Raw genomic sequence first — 13,078 nt, 5'->3', positions numbered from 1 at the left:
CTGTATTTGGCTCCCCTGCCCTTCAGTCAGGAAGCTGCACTATTTTGGCTGCATTCTATATGCTTGCAATGACTGGTGGCCATCTGATTTGTGTTGAGCTGACTCAGTTTGCTGAACCAAAACTAAACCTGAACACAAAACTAACCTGGCAGAAAAAAATAAATGCTAGCACTTCAGTGAATTGAAACAGCTCAGCAAGGTATCCAACATGCACTAGAAAAGGGCAGGACTCTAACCTGAAGCTAGGCACAGAGAGAGAAAAGTGAGTGAAAAAGAAGAGGAAGCAGACACATTGTTCAGTAATTAAACTGTCACATCATTTCAACTCTAATGTGTAACTTCACTTAGTGTAACATAAACTTAACAGAAAAAGATGCATTCTCAAGAAAGAAAAGGTCTCGCTTTCACCAAATTTGCCTTCACAGAGTTGAGAAATGAGGAAAACATGACATAGGAATAGAACTTCTCGAATGGTTTATTTTTATTGTTCATTTGTGTGTTTTCTTAATTTAGTGAGCATTTCCCCATGAAGAATTTGTTGTTCTAACTGATTCTGATTTCCATCCCAACCCAATCAATCACAGTGACTTAATTGCACTTATAAAATACTCACTGGCTATCAACACTTTGCTGCTTATTTGTTGAGGAAATGCTTAAAGCCCTCTAGCATTAACTTTGATTATTTCCATTATACTTCAGTCAGCCAACTGTTACCTCTAGTGGAGAGCTAGCAGGACAGAGGGTGCAAGGCAGAGTAAACCCAGCAGCCTACATTACTGCCAAAGACCACTGAAAGAGCATTTTATACAAACAACAAAGCATTTGTGTAGAAAATAAATTAGTGAAATTAAATATAACTCGTGCCCTGTGGGGATGAGACCTACACTGGTTTTATAAAACCACTGCTGTTCTCAGTAAAATGAGTGCAACTACGGACAGAAAGAAATCTTTAGAAAGTTTGCTGGGTTTGGGTCCGGCAAAGAAAATGAGCTAAAAGGCACATATACTTATTTTTAACTGACTTTATATATTGATAAATATGGATATATTTGTAGTGTTAATTCAGAGAATTAAAATGCAGGGTTAGAACAAGATGATCTTTGAGATGATCTCTTCCAATCCATGCTATTCTACAATTCTATGAAAAAACTGCAAATTACACAAAGTTGTCATGAGGAAACATAATTAAAAATATGATTCTAATTCTGTCCTTTTACCTCTGAATACATAGCAGGAAAATTTTGTTGAAAGCGCTGAACTGCAGCAAATATACCATGCTGGTAAAAAAATTATTTATTTCCTTTTAAAGCAAAATTGCCTATAGGAGGATTTTTGATGAGGCTTCAACTCTTTTTGCATCTTTGTGAATCAAAAGCCGTTCTGATAAATGTATTCCTCAAAGTCTAAATTTAGTCCCAAAGGTGAATAGGTCTGTGTAATTTATTGGACAAGTACACACAAGCAGAATTTTCCAAAGTTTTCAAAGAGACTTTCCAAGTATTTTTTCCAGTTTTTCCTTTCTAGTATACCAAATAACCATAGTGACTTATTCTTTCAAACATACACCATGCGTAGTCTCGGTGCTTCATTGGTATAAAATAATACTACCAACTAATCGTAAGTATGCAACTCAAATATAGAAGAGAAAACAGATGCGAGTACAGATGAGTACTCATTGCAAACCATTAAAATGCTTTTGCAACTTTAAAAAGTTACAAAGTAATTAAAAAAAGAAAAAAAGTATGTACAAAGACATCATAATGTATTTACACAAAGTCTCTTTCTGCAGGATTCAGATTTTGTCTGCAATGGTTGATGCAATGCCAACAGGAATGCCTGGTCTAAAACATGGATATTCACCTAATACTATAATGCATGCCTTGTAAGTGCTTAAGATTAGTCAGAAATCCTTTGGATCAGGCAAGTCTAAACCACAAACAGAACATGTACGTGAACTGACTTTTGCTTCATCTGAAATGCTGTTTGGAAAAAAAGTTAGACTACATAAAGTGGTGGGATAAAATTACACTTTACTCCATTATTTGAATGGTATATTTTCAGTCCTCCTAATCAGATTGTATGGAGCCCATATTTGAGAAGCGTGTAAGAAGCTGAGTGGTGTGAGTGTGTCAGAGCTCATATATGCATACTGTACAGGCTGTGAGTAGGTGGAGTGTGTTTTTTCTTGGCTAGTTAGATGACATAATCGTTATAGAAGGGATTTGAGTTCTATGCATACATAAATTAGAACAAAATCACCATGAAAATAAAAAGGAAGTAGCAGAAATAACATGGAGCCATTCACACAAATGAATGGTTTATCTTATGATGGTTGAGCTCTAGTTGGACAATGTACAAAGTGACCACCTCTAGATGTTTGGCTGAAAAGGCCATTTTTTATATTGTTTGGGAAAGGAAACAGCATGACGAGGAAGTACTTCCTCAATCCAGGCATGTCTCCAAAACCCCCAACAATGGAGCATTCTCATATTCTCATAGTGCTGAAACTTAGGAAACACTCAAGCAGATAGGGCACCAGAGTTTTTGCTCAGAGGATGCCACTCCCTCACTTTATGTTTTGAAAGAGCGATACCGAGTCTTTTTCACAACCATAAATCACATGTCAATTGAAATTCCATGAGCACTGGGATTATTTCTTATAAAGAAGGCACAGATTTCTTATAGTCTTTTATCTTTATCCAAGAAATCTTCTGTTTTTATTTTGATTTTTTCTGAAAGTATTTCATAGTTAGCAAGATGAAATTTAAAGGCCATTTGCTTTGACATCAACTCTCTTACTACCGTCCCACTGTTATAGTACCATCAAGACATAGAAGAAGTTTGTCTGTGCTTATTGATTTTGAAATCAAATTTTGACGGTAGTTGATTATAAGTTTATTTTATTATAGAGACGTATACAAGTATATCAACATATATATAACGATGTAGATTATAAGCATCATTTTCAGTTGTTGATACAAATGATCCAGCCTTCAGCAAAGCTACTACTGACTTCAGAGACTCATTGCAGACATAGTAGATAGTCATTAAAATGACTACTTTCTTAAAAGGGCACAAGGTTTTACTGACAAAATCCTATTGAATTCAGAGGGCAGGTTACTTAAAGAATCATGCTTCTTAAAGTGCATGTCCTTCTAGTCCAAATCAATTACAAATGAAGATTATGAGTTCCTCTGATTTCAGCTGTAGTCAGAGACTATAAGAAATTAGATCTTTCAGCACAGAGCAGGTGGAATTATTCTGGTGAATGTAACAGAAATAAATTTTCAGCAAAACAGTTTTCTCTTACTGGAGAACACATGCACATCTGCATAGTCAGCTATCAGCAGTCTGATAGCGATTTGTCTTTAGTGGTGTAATGCCTGAAAGAACCAGGTCCCCATTTGAAATATCCTTATCTTTTGGAATTCAAACCAGAACAGATTCTCACTATGCTAATGTGTCACATTAAGTAGAAATTATGAGTTCTTTGGAAGGGATACACTGTGAAAGGTTCTTTGCTTTTTTGTTTTGTTTTGCTTTGTTTTGGGGGGTCTTGCTGTCGATACTGCTTTTTGTTTCTTCTGCCTTCACAACTTCTATTCCACTTGTCTTTTCCTTTAAAAATGTAACTTTATAGAAAACCTGGACCAGTAAGAAAAAGTAAAAAGAAACTCTTCAAACTGAAAAAGCAGCCTTCACAACAGTTTCCAAGTCTTCTCACATGCATTTCCCTTCCAACATCTGCTTTGCTTTAGCCAAAAGATAAATTACTTCTATATCATATGCAAAGTTTGAACTCAAAGGCTAGTTTTATTCTCCAGCTTCTTAAAATGCAAACACGGCACACATTTGTTTACTTTCTTGATTCCCATTCAGCACTTCTAATCTGGCAGATCTTCCCAATGTGAGGTCTGAATAAGAAGGGCTGAGGGGGCCCCTTACCTGTGTGTCAGTGTCAGCAATGATGACAACACAGCTACAAGCACACCAGCTGTCCCTGAATTTGCTCTCCCTACTGATGTGCTCTGCAAGGCTGCAATAAGGCCAGACAGTAATAATAATCACTGGCAAAATTCCTAATGTATCAGCTTGCCAAAGGTGAGCATGACAGTCCTCAGCTGCCACCATACAAAATAAACCTGAAAATTTCAAACAAAATGTTTCTTTAAATCTTCTCTCTCAGCTATTCGATCTCTTACTGAACATTCCACCTTTCACCCTTTTCATGCTTACTGCTCTTCTTTACTACTGCTCCTTTTCAGGCTAATATTTGCTCTTATTTTTTCTTGGTGAAAATATCTAGTATTTAAGCTATCTTTAAAACATCTATTCTGCCAAGTCAGCCTACAGATGTTCACCAGGGAGAGAAATGTTGGTATGCTCAATAGCAGAAGACCAGACAGGGACCTCAGTTTTCTTAGATCAACTCTGTATTTAAAATATGTGGAAACCAAGAGAATGATACTGATTTTTAAAAGGAGTGTTTTAATGTGACAGCAACGGATGTGTATTGCCAAAACTGGGTTCACTGCAAGCCCACAATCTATTATTCCTTCTCTTTTGTGCAGAAATTACATCTATCATACAAGTGTTATATGCACTGTTGGAACTCAATACAGGACTTTATGAATAAGAGAGTCTAGAGTCTCTAACATGAATAAGAGGGAAGAAAGGATCACAAGTGCATGGTTTCATGTTATATTTGACTTGACAGAGGAGTGGACTTGATGCATTCCTGCCATTCTCTACTCTTATTTTTGACTGCTTTCCTTGTCACAGCCTTCCAGGTCAGTCCAACTCCCACACCCCACAAGCAGCGATTCACACGGCTATGTTTTCTATGACAATGCTATCCTGCATGGACCTGGGCTCTAATGATGCACTGACACATGGCAACTGAGCTGATCTAATTGTCAGTGGAGCCAAAGAGGATATTCTCACACCTCACAGTCCCTCTCCTTTGCTCATTTACTCTTTCTCTCAACCCCTGCTGCGCATGTGACTCATTGGCAAGCCAGTTCAGTTCTTGAAGACTGGGTTTCACAGGAATTTGAAGCAATCTAATAGTTTGCTCTGCTGGGAAGCTTTCCAAACTCCCTCACTCCTTTTGTCTTCTAATCCTTTCATTTTGTATCTTCAATACTCTCCAATTCTTAGTCCTGTGGACCTGTATTCTGGCATATCACCATATCAGTCACACCTTTTGAACAGACTTAATTGACTAAATAGACAGAATCTTTTTTTTTTTTTTCTAATTTAGTTTATGCTATTTTAATGAAGTTAACTCACAAAGAGGCTGAACATATCCAAGATAAAAAAGTAAGCAGTCAGATACATGGCTCAGTAAAAAATGAAAATTAGTAACGGACTTCTTGAAATATTTATTTCAGCAGCAATGAAATTCTGACTGTGTATGTTTTGTTAAGCCCTTCACCCACAGAAAATGAGCAGACAGGACAAAGTGAATAGATTTCTGTCCTCATAGTTAATTAAATTGGCCCACTAAGAAGCCAAAAGACAGAGCATTTGCAAGAGTGAGGGGGAAACGAGGCACCTGGGGGGAAGTGGGACCTGCCCTTTGGGAGCAGCTGTTCTTTGACTGCTTTAGTTATCTTGCCAAAACTTCCCTGAGAAAACAGCCAAACAGTTAAACAAACATCAAACAGCTCTCAGGTAGAGGGAAAGATGCTGAAAAGAAGTGGAGAGAATGAGATGCCCTTCTTTAAGGCACGTGAACTCTGCTTCCTCTGTAACCAAAACATGGTTACCCGCTGACTATGTGACAGTGGCCCTGCAGGGGACTTCTCCCTGAAACAAGGCTCAAACATGGCATCTTGAATAGCAGTTTTTAAACTAAATAGATCTATAATAGTGTGATTAATCATGTTCTTGATTATAACTCATTTGGCTTATCAGAGTGAAAGTATTAATGTATAGCTCACAGAACTTTCTGAATAGGATGTATGTTCATATGCTTTTTAAAAGGCAGAGTGCTGGTCTACTATTTAAGAGCAACTATGTTTCAGCAAGGCTTCCTGTTAAAAAAAATGCCAAGAATTTACCTTAAGTGTAATGCTGTGACTCTCCCTACTTATAATTAACCTATTGATTCATACCAAGTTGCCTCTTGGTATGAATAATGCTTAGGAAAAAAAATATTAAGTCCCTACCACAAACTCAAACTTAGTTCCACAGAAGAAATGCAGTGAGCCTTGTCATGTTGAATCCAGCCTAAACAAGCTCAGATTGTGTGGTGTCAATATGTGGAGCTGCATTGTTCTCCTGTCACTGTACAATGAGGGGAGAGCCTGATAACTGCATGAATATTCAATGTAGGGTACACCAATCTGACCATATTGAGCCCAGAGAATAAAAAACTTCAAGAGCCATGAATCCCTGAATCCATACACTCTCTCTTCTTCCTACAGTCTAATGTGGTAGGAGTATTAAGAAACTGCATTCAATTCGTTGGGCACTTTGTGGACACTCCCTAATAAAATCTGTGACAGATGAGAGATGCCAGATCCTTTGCCTGTGATATTTAAGAACCACTCTGCTACTCAGGTGTTTGAAAGAGAGCCTCTTCATCCAGCCAGCAGTTTCATTAACAATTACAATTCAGAACAAAGTTTTTTGTATATCTCTAGGATAATTCCAGTTTGTAAAGCTAATCCATTTAAAAATTCTCTTCCTAGTAGCACACACTTGGCGTGTAGTCTTTCAGTTGCTTGCCAAACAGAGGCCTATTAGGCCCCCTAAAAGCCACCAATCTGATGAGTCCTCTTATATAAACTTACTTAAAACCTTTGACAGAAGGCATTAAAGGGAAACAAGTGGTTTACCCCCTCCTGTTCATCAAAATCCACCTTCAGCTCTGTTTAAGTAAGAAACTCTTAAAAGATTAGGGAGATTTTCACAAAATGCTAATAATTACTATCAGGCAGCACTTACACATGAAATTGATGCAGGTACTCAGTTACCCTTCTTACTATTGAATCATCAGTGGGGACAGTTACTGCACGCAAGATTTTAAGTGCTGCCACCTGTTTTTCAATAATGAATTAGTTCCATTTTGCCTGCTCAGAATCAATCTTTAGTCAGAAACACCAACATTGTTTAAAAGCTTGTTAACACACCACTATCACGTACAGACGCCAGTTTCCCAATAATACATCACTTAGCACATAAATGTGCAACCCACTAGTTTCATGTTCTTGTTGTCCCATTTCTTATTTTAATTAATAATACAAAAAATTAAATACGTTTTAAAACTTATTACATTAACTATATCATAGATTTTATATTTAGCCCAAGACAATTCCTCTTCACTCAATGCAGTCAGGCAAGGCAAAAGTTTGGACATCCCTGATCTAGTATGTACAAGCATAAGATTATACCAATGTAATTTATTTCATTTACTGAAACAAAAATGGCAAATAGTTCCATCTAAAGGAACATAATCTATTCCTGTACTTTGCAGTTTTTAAGATCAGTTGCTGTTGCTCATCAGGAGAACCAACCATTATCAACTCACTTGGTTTCTCCAGCTCCTGGCAACACAAGTTTAACCACATTCTGTGTGGTAAAGTGAGGCTATCACAATTTGAGACTTCAGGATGTCCATCCCACAAAATACATGCAAAAGACTTTTAGAAATATGATTTATAGAAGCCATTGTGCAGAGAAGGGAACTGCCTAAATTTACAAATGATGAATGCTAGAGAAAACGATGAGTAAAGCCATACCATACAAGCAGAATGAGAATACATCTGCATGAAATTGAACATGGTATTGAAATGCTGAGGTTATGTTGAGCTGATGGTGTTATGTTTGGAGATATTAACCAAGTTCAGAAATCAACAGAGCCAGAGAGGAGCATCTGTGATTATCTGTTCCTTCATCCATCCTGAGCATCTTGACCATTGGGATATAGAATCAGTGAATCATCAAATCAGTTTAAGCAAAGTTAAACAATTTCAAAGGACTCACAAGGCAAAAGTACCCATCAAATACAGTGGTGCTTAGGCATCCCTCCAGGAGAGACTACTCTGCCTTACTCTGCAGGGAACCCTGAGCTTTTGACGTAAGTCTCTTCACAAAGAACACTGCTTGTGCAAGAAGGCACCTCCAACTGTTCAGTGTTTTGCATATGATTAAGCATGCATTTGAAAAAGCATTTATGGGAGCAAGCACTGTCTGTTGAAACAAGCTGGGAAATGCTTTGATTCTTACTTCTGCTGGGGCTTAGGCAGATTGACTTTGCCATTCAGTACCATCAAGTCTGAAATGATTTTGTCCATAAACAGCAGTAGATGTTTGGTTACTCTGCTACAGTTCAACAAGAGCTTTCTAAGATTTATGTTTAAAGCATCCAGTTTGTAGAAATCTCACTCATAAATATAGCTGTCAGTAAATGGAGTCTAGGCTACTGCAGAACTTTCCTACATCAATGAAAAAGAGCTGCAGATGATATTCATACACTAGTAAATTCAAGATGCATACTAGAAATAAACTAGCTGCTGTTTTTCTCCTTTCATTTTCTACAAATCTCCATAGGTGAAAGGACAGTTGATCCTAAAAGGCTCTTCAGCCACTGAGGTACACTTAATCCTGAATCAACAAAACCTGCTAATAACTCTTGGCTGCTGAAAATGGAATTATTTTCTGATGACTGGACTTAATCCAACCAAAGGTCAGTAGAAAAAAAAATGCTGCCAGCTCAAGAGTTAATGATATATCCCTACCTCTATAAGCCTGTAATTTGTTTAGATACCTATGAGGTCATGTCAATCCTAATGTTTCCAAGTTTTATGAATGCAACCATAAGGCCCTTTTAAATCAAATTACAAATGATTATTACAACTCTAAATCAAGGGAAAGGCCCACCATTTTCTCTAATTGGAAAGAGCAATTTAATTATAATTCTTTTATATCCAGCTGCTTTGTATTTGTTCCATTACATTACAATAAATACACAGGGATTATGGAAAAGAAACAATTAACTGTTTATGACTTGAGAGGGCCGAGAAATCAAATCATATTCTGACAGAGCCACACTTCAGCCACACTTATATTGTTGGTCTTTAACGACAGCTATCTTCATATTCAGGATGTGATGGCTTCGTTTCTTATTTAAAATATCTGACTGTAAAGACTGTATAACTTGAGAACTTACAGTGCTCTAACATATTTGAAAGATCTCATTCCATCCCAAAAAAACCATCTAAAGCGAAAAGCTAATGATTCAAAATTTACAAGTCAGTAAGCACAAACTAAAAAGTGGTTAATGCATTTAATATTCCAGTGTGACTTTGCAGTGACTTAACTAACGTAAATTGACAGAGCCTTCAAAACGAATCTTGTCAACAAAATCACCTTGACTTATTAAAATGTCTGCTTTATCTAAATAATTTTTGTTTGTGAAAATAAGTAGCTTTCCAAATATTAAATGAACCAAATGCATAGTCTGTGTACATTTACTGAATCTACTGTTTCATTATTTATTAGATATCAAATGCTTAACATCTGCTTAAGAAGGCCAACATATGCTAAGACCTTTGACTTTGATATACAAAAACTGTCTGCTGAGTTAGGAATCTCTCTGTAAATTAATTAGATAAACATGAATATACTATGTATATTCTTTCAAGGCTTTTTTTTCCCTAGAGATAATTTGTTATGCAATGAACAGAGGACTAAATATACTGAAGGAATCTCTTTTGCCTTTGAATTAACAATGTTACAGTTTACAACTTCTAAACTTCTTAGTGGATGGCTTTCACAGTTAATCATTTACAGTCTAAAGGTTGATTCTTCACTCTTACGCTGCTTCTGAGACTCTATCAGTATTACAAAAAATTTTACACATATAATCATCTAGATTTTGTTCCGTTGGTGTAAATTTTGTAGGCAAGTCCTTAAGCAATAACATTATCCTGGAAGGATATACTGTTCTTCTTCCTCAATCATACACACAAACACACAGATAGACACACACAAATGCAACTGATTACACTTTGGGTCAGTCATATATTGATAGAAAACTAATCCTATTTATCTCCTTGCCTGTACTCTTAACTTGGAACCCTTCTAAAACATGCTTCTCCAGCTGCTTGCCATTCCACTGTGCAATAAAAAATCACTTTCTCTAAAACTCTCTAGACAGTAGAGTATGCCACCTATATAAAGTTGTTGTGTTTTTTTTCTCAGTTAGATATAAAAAGCAGTATTTTTCCAAGATAAAGGGAATGGCCACAGCTGGTCTTATATTGAAAGTGCACAGTCTTCCCTCCACAGCTTTGCTTTTTCTCTAGAGATCCCTCAATACACATCCACAGGTCTGATGATTTAAGCTAGGCTTTGCAATAGAAAATGAGTACCTTATCGACAAGCATGTAAGGTTGTAAATTGTGCCTATTCTCACTCCTGAAAAGATATAATCTTCTTCCAAATAAGGCTGTGTACTGCAGCACATCCAAGGAAACTAGAGAAACAGACCTGTGCCAAGTGCATCAAATAGTGTTCTTTGCCTGAGTAGGGCCCATAGTGACATGCATGCAAAAGAACTCTTGCTTTTTCAAAAAGCATTCCTGAATAAAAACTCTTCTCATTCAAGATAGAGGCCTTAAGGAACATCCTGCATGTTAACAAACATCTTCAGATAATGCCTAGTTTGATGCTCATTTCCTAGTTATTCACTGACTCTCTTAAAAGGAGTTCTTTCACTTCTGCAGCTTAGCCTAAGGAAATCCTGCAAGAACAATGTGTGACTGAAATACACACAGGTTTCCCAAATGGTAGCAAGACCCATTGATGCTGCTCAGATAGCACCAAGACAGCAAGATCTTATACAAGCTAAACAAGAAAGGGTCTTGTTTGTATAGGATTGATTTGGATTCAAGCTTTTTTCCTTTCAAATTGTAGTATCTTATGTAAAGTGTCCTTCAGGAAAGATATTTAGCTGCCAAACTACATTACCTTTCCTCAAATCAATCTTGAAGCAGAACTTCATAACTACCAATGCAATTGCTTATTCCCTAAATAAGTATTCCCACTGCAGCCACTCTTAGTAATTTAGTCCAAAATCTTTCAGATGTTGGAGGTCTTGCAATAGAAGAGGCCTTAAATATCCTATTTCCAAAACCAGTACCATGGCAATGACACAGTTATTGCATAAGATTAATTTATTGCTGTAGAAGACACCTAATTTGATATTATTTGTGTCTGTACAACTTGTATATATTTACAGAACAAGTGCACCTCTGAGGATGTCACAGCTTTCCTAGGACTACTTTTGCAAACCAGGGGAAAACTGTACAATCCCTACATTACCCAGCTTTCCAGCTGAAGTTATCAACAGGGTATAATTGATTCCAGTATGTGGATGGCTTTCAATTGTACAATAGATTCAGATCATTAATTTATTTCAAGACTGTTACACCCAACAGATGGCTCTCAACTGTTTCCAAGACAGATTATTTTTAGATCTCGAAGAGAAATAGCTCTCAATCCCATAACAAAATTTGAGGGAAACATCATCTTCCGTTTTCTGCAGCATTCTTGGGTGCGTCTTTTCTAGTCACAATGTAATTATAGCTAGTGCTAGTACTTTCTCTAGTGAAAGCATCCTTCATAAGTTTACGCTATTACTTATTGACCTCACTGCAGTGTTTCCTCAACAAAGAAGGCATACAGGTTTTTTTTGTATTCACAGAAGGGTTTACGTATCATAAAGCATAACTTATATGTTAGTGGATGTACCTTATTATCTGTCTTCCCCAGAAAGAATCAGTTGATCAGTTAAGAAACTTAGAATCAAAGAATCATAGAACGGCTCGGGTTGGAAAGGGCCACAGTGCTCATCCATTTCCAACCCCCTGCTATGTGCAGGGTCACCAACCAGCAGACCAGGCTGCCCAGAGCCACATCCAGCCTGGCCTTGAATGCCTCCAGGGATGGGGCATCCACAACCTCCTTGAGCAACCTGTTCCAGTGTGTCACCACCCTCTGTGTGAAAAACTTACTCCTAATATCTAACCTAAACCTCCCTCGTCTCAGTTTAAAACCATTTCCCCTTGTCCTATCAATACCAACCCATGTAAACAGTCATTAACTTCAAAAACACCTTCAAGTCCACATTTCTTTTTCTATTTTATTTGTGAAAATAGATCATTTTTTGTTGAAAAACTGAAATCCTATGGTTCTAGTAAAGTTGTATTTTGGCTAAAACAAAAAAAGGAAGTAGAGCATGCCTAACATGTATGCTAAAGAGAAATAAAATATATTTTCAACAACAGAAAATACTACTTAAATGAAAGGCGACTATTTCCAGTCACAAAGAAATGAAATAGCCAATTTTATTTGTTTTATACACAGGCATCCACATTCAGATATATCATTTTAAAGTATAAGCAAGGTATACTTAAGGTTGTATGCATTAAATAGATTCTATTATACCTTTTTTTTTTCCCCCCCTGAAAGCATAAGTAATTAAGCTTTTGAGACAGAACAGCAGTGTCCAATTGAAGTAGCACTTTCTTGAAATCTAGTAAAAGAAAAGGCTGAGCTAAGGTACCATGCTTCTCTCTAGCAAATCTTCTAATACTCAGTCATCTCATTTACTGTAACTCCACTCATCCTCTTAAATAGAGAATGAAGACTAGTACTTTATTTAAACATCTGTAAAATCAGAAACTCCCACCGGATACGTTTTGATCAGGACACATGCACTGGCTTCTCCAGTCTTTTCTACTGCTATGACAGCTCCAGAAGCAATTCTAGCTGATTTTTCATCCAGTTAGTTGGGGCTTTTCACAAGAATCACTACAGCGAGTCCTGTGCAGTTATGTGATGTGCTGAGCGATACATTGTGAAGTGAAGAATCGGGCTGGGAAACTAAAGCAGTGAATTATTCAAAAAACAGTTTGAAAACAGTAATATACTATGTTTGCTCTTTGCCTTCTCATGCACATAAATGCTTTTCACAATGTTTGTTCAAATGTTAAAATGTATACAACTATAAACTTTACTTCAGAATCTAACATCTCCAGTTTCATTTACAAAAAAAAAAAGCAAA

At 36.8% G+C, this 13,078-nt stretch overlaps 1 long non-coding RNA gene across 1 annotated transcript in view; it reads right to left on the bottom strand.

Annotated features, from left to right (window-relative positions):
* The window catches only part of LOC104911841 (uncharacterized), a 73,749-nt gene that overhangs the window by 29,269 nt on the left and 31,402 nt on the right, over positions 1–13,078 (bottom strand). The window lies entirely within an intron of this gene.

This window comes from Meleagris gallopavo, chromosome 7, assembly GCF_905368555.1.
Source record: "Meleagris gallopavo chromosome 7, MGAL_WU_HG_1.1, whole genome shotgun sequence".
NCBI classification, from domain to species: Eukaryota; Metazoa; Chordata; class Aves; order Galliformes; family Phasianidae; genus Meleagris; species Meleagris gallopavo.
The sequence above is the reverse complement of the archived record's forward strand: the minus strand, read 5'-3'. Positions and strand labels throughout refer to the sequence as shown.